Source organism: Chelonoidis abingdonii, chromosome 1 (genome assembly GCF_003597395.2).
Source record: "Chelonoidis abingdonii isolate Lonesome George chromosome 1, CheloAbing_2.0, whole genome shotgun sequence".
Lineage (NCBI taxonomy): Eukaryota > Metazoa > Chordata > Testudines > Testudinidae > Chelonoidis > Chelonoidis abingdonii.
This window is the reverse complement of record NC_133769.1, coordinates 294,574,613-294,579,549: the sequence shown is the minus strand read 5'-3', so window position 1 is coordinate 294,579,549 and position 4,937 is coordinate 294,574,613.

Here is a 4,937-nt window from a genome sequence, read left to right as displayed (position 1 = left end):
TTTTAAAAAATCCAGTTCTCTGATTGGTCCTCTGGTCAGGTGTTTGGTTCCCTTTGTTCACCCTTTACAGGTAAAAGAAAATTAACCCTTACCTATCTACTTATGACACGCCCCCCAAAAGAAAAGAATTTTTGGTTTAAAAAAAACCTAAAACAGAAACTTGAGAGTGAGAAAAATAAGCCACCACCAGTTATGTTGTCTTAGTGCATCCAGCCTGGTAACTAACTGGAAAGAATTAATTACTACCGTCCATCTCAGAAACTCATAAACAATACTGTTATGATATAGGTAAATATTATCTCTATTTTATAGATGTGGAAAACTGGGGTACATAGTGTCTAAGACTCAGATTTTTTAGAAGTGTGCACCCAAGTTATACTTATAAAACCTCAAATTTTTGGGATTTACATCTGTGTCCAAGTCCAGTTGCACATGTGCATCAGCATTTTGCAGTCTCAGCTGGGAGGTACACAAACATATGCATGCACTTTTAAAAATCTGAGCTGAAGGTTAGCACACAAAGTTTGCAGTAGAGCCAGGACTAGAATTCCCAAGTATTGACTCCAAATCATCAGGTAAAAATTTCAAAAGCAGCCAAGGCTATGTCTACATTGCAATAAAAACCCCATGGCACTGAGTCTGAGAGTCCAGGTTAGCTGCTTTGCGCTTGTGGGGTTTGAGCTGTGGGGCTAAAAATTGCAGCGTAGATATTCTGGCTCAGGCTAGAGGCTGGAGCTCTGAGACCTTCCCTCCGCACAGGGGTCTCGGAGCTTAGGCTTCAGCCCAAGCCCAAACATCTACATTTCAATTTTATAGCCCCCAGCCTGAACTCGAGTCAGATGACCCAGGCCAGTCATGCCCATGCTGTGCAAACATACTGTAAGTCACGTAGGGTGGACTCACAAGGAAAACTTAAATAATTAACTATCAATTGGGCCAGAGAGTGAATGACTTTATAGCCCAGAGGAAGGTGGAAGACCCAGGTTCCACTCCCCCTTTTCCATAGGACCCCCAATCAATATCAACTCCATGCAATTCTTGCAACAGGTTTGACTGCTGCTGAATTTATAAGACTGTTTCCAATTTCTATAACTAGGAGCTCACTAAAGAAAAGTATTATGTAAATTATGTAAAGTTAATATGAACAACTGACAAACTATAGACTCTCTTGGAAGTTTGCATAAGCATAATAGGTTGCATTTTTCACTGTAGACATAGTTAGCTTCAAACATATTTTATATACAGACAAATATAAAATTAAGAAAAAACTTAATGCCAAACAATTCTTTGACATTTTTACTCAGAGTCCTTCACAAATCAGTGAAATTTGCATCAGCCTTAGCAGGTTAGTGAAATGACCTAAAAGGAGAGAATGGGACTGATCAAGTTGAAAATAATATTGAAAAGAAAAATAGCTAGGTTTTAGTTAAAAGTAACAGCTATTGTAAATTATATATTTTACACTTGATAAATAATAGCATCTCTAACAAATATCCTAAGGAAACTTACTTTTTGGCTTGATCCTGCAGTTGTTTGATGGTTATCGTGAGTAGGACAAGATTTGGCTCAGTTTTCTACTCTTTCAAAAGCAATCCAAATTGACTTTCTTCTACTCCAATTATTTTCACATAGCAATTTCTTATCATAGCTCTGCTACAAAGGTATATTTGCAAAAGGTTTGACTTTCTTTCTATTGCTTGTTTTCCTGTGACTAACATTGGAGTGCAAAACTCAAGAACAAATAACATGATAATTGCAAGAAAATAATTCAGAACTTGTGTTTTCTCTTTGTGATCATTTGCCTCTGAAACAAATCTAGAAAGCCCTGGTTCATCAAAATCTAGCTGGAGACATAATAAATAAAATAACGAACAGAGGGTAACAATAATGAATGTAACAGTCTTATTATTATATTCCATTATCTATAGGATATAAGATGTGCATACTTAAAATAACTACACAGATGTAGTTCCCGTATTTGTGAGAAGTCAGATATTCTGTCTTTAAGACTGTTATTTCTGCAATAACCACAGATTCTCTCTTTTGCAGTTGAGATTCCAACAAGGTCAAGGCTCCCTCTGTAGGAGTGTGACTGAAAATGCTCCTGGGCAACAACAAAGCAACAGAAAAAAATGTTTTATAAAGCAATGAGTTTTCCTAGAGACTTAACGTTTCCTTTTTAAAGTTGGAAACATTTTATACATTACCTATACTAAAGAAAGAAGCATTAGGATTGATATGTATGCAGCTGTAGCTCCAGGGCTTTCTAACCTGTCAGAGACTAAATATTATGTATGGGGCACAAAAGAAGTTGAGAATGAATAAGCTGCAAATAACACTCTCCGCTTTAGGTAACATTTATGAGAAGTTTACTGAAGAACATCCTCTGATGAATAAGGTGAAGTGAAAAATGAATTGCAGGTATCTCCGTAATAGAATGAAACATGATTTCAGCCAAAGGATCTTTATGGAGACAAGAAAATTCGAAGAGGAACATGCTTGCAAAGTATTCTCTTAACCTGTGCTTTGATAAAGTTTACCACAATCCAGATTCATTATCTGTCCCACTGGGTAAGTATATTGCTCTCTAAGAAATTGCTTTGTTAGCGTGCTCACAGACCCAGATTAGCTATTTTGCGGGATCTGTTGGGGCTGTTTACAATTATTTAGGGAATTCTTTCCTTAATTTACAATGTGGCAGCTAGCCAAGACAGAATCCCAGCCTAGAGAGAGGAGGGGAATCTGACACAAACATTTCCATCAAGTGTTTTTTTCCAGTAGTCCTTGCCTTGACACAAGTAAAATATAATTTCATAATTCTAACTGAATAGTCACCATTAACCTTTCAGGTTAGGATTGACTATTTTCTAATTAATGTTATTAAGCTATTAATGGTTATCATGTATAAGAAAAATAAAGAAACAGGGCAAATGGATTTTTCACAGCTAAATTTAGTTTTTTATATTCTGTAAAATTTACAATGCACACGTAAATATTACTTAAATTTTGCAAAACCTATTTTAAAGGAATATGTATTTTTTGCTGCAGAAGCTGGATTTACTTGTGGGACAACAGAGGAAGCTAGGCAGAATAAATTTCTGCTCTGTTCATCATGTAGTAGTGCAACAGTGGATTTTAATTGAAAGGGCAGTAGGCCAGCAGGTTTCACAATTTATGAGGGTGAACTGTAGCAGTCAGGAGCCAGTATTTGACTACTACACTCTAGATATTGTATCTTATCCTATACATTTTTTACTTTAGTAGCAGTGGATCTAAGTGTATGTGATGTTGATATTGCAGAGTTCTTAGATGGGATAAGCAAACAATAAATAAAAAAAATCTAGTTGTGCTCTGGAAATTGTTATTTATTTATTTATTACTTAAAGAATAGATGATAGCCAGAGAGACTAATTCTATATGATTTATAAACAGATATGTTGCTAATCAGTGCTATTATTTACAAAGACCTAGGTCAGGGTCTGCTGAAGAAAGTGAAGGTTCTGGGGATGGACAATCTACACTCATGAGGCTACAGACTGTCCATGGCAATGTTTGATTGTAGTGAGAATGTGGACATCTGACCGTTAATAGAGCAGTCAGGCAATATAGCTTTAATAATCCCCGAATGTCTCCAAGATGTGTGGGAAATTGTCTATGTCTCCATGTAGGCCTAGCTCATCAGTGATACTCCAGGGTCTCAACTTCGATGCAGCAAGGCACCTTTGGGAATAGGGCTAGAGGAAAGGGTAGATATAAACTTGCCTCAAATCCACGACCTACAACAACTTTTGGTCAAAGACAGATAGTTTTCTGCTCTTTTCTTCCTTGCTCTGAGAGTGTGGTTTAGTCGGCCCTCAGTCTGGAGTCTGCTGATGTAAGATTAGTACCATTGCTTTCTATAGTAAGAATCTATATTTGAGCTGTGGAACACACTGAGGTCATTGCTCTCCAGCTGCTGCATATTAAAGGACTCCTCAGCCTCACTTCCGTAATTGTCCATTTTACTGCTACACATGGCAAAACCCAATACTATGTCCACCAACTCCCTCCCAAATGCCAATTTCACGTTAAGGTGGAAATTAGACTGGCCCCGCTCTGCAGATTAAATCTTATCGCCAAAATTCTCAACTCAGGGGTTTTGGTGGATTCCCAGCAATTTCTAGCTGATCAAATATAACAGGAACCAGGATGGCTTTTTTCCAGTCTATGTCTAACTAAGCATAGTGACTTTTTTTTCTATTGGACATGGACTTTGCTACCATGATCCATGGTTTTGTCACCTCTAGATTGGATTACTGGAAAAAATTCTGTTTAGGGTTACACTTTAAACCAATTCAGTAACTGAAACTCATGTAGAATGCAACCGCTAGTTTAAGTGGAGTATCTGGAAGTGTATCCAAGACCAGCGTTCCAGAGTTAGCACTGATTCCAATGTTGTGTTTAAGATGCTGGTATGTCGTTATTCATCTTTGAAGCACTAAATAATCTAGAATCTATCTAGTTGACAACCACTTCTTTCCCCGTGAGACACTGCTACAGTTGAGCTCAGTAGAAGCACCTAAAATACATGCGTCTCAGTTGGTATAGAGTGTGCTGTTGGTAAGATGTTCTCTGTCAGAGCACCATCACTTCGGAATTGACTCGTTTGGCCTCAATTTGTTAATCCACAAGGCACACTGCAAAGTCCACCTGTTTGAACAGGTGTTTGGGGGTATTTTGAAATGTTTTGAAAATATGTTGGGCTTCCTTGGGAAACTAAGGGGCAGGCTGATTTTTCTGGACAATGTTTTTCTTGGGGGTTGATTGTTTGATGTGGGTGGGGTTTGCAGCTGTTTTATTGGTATTAAGTAATTTTAATTGATAGGACCATGCTTAGAATCTTTTTGCGCTGTTTAACCTGAAATAAAATGCTGTTGGAAGAAGGGAGCAGACCGGTG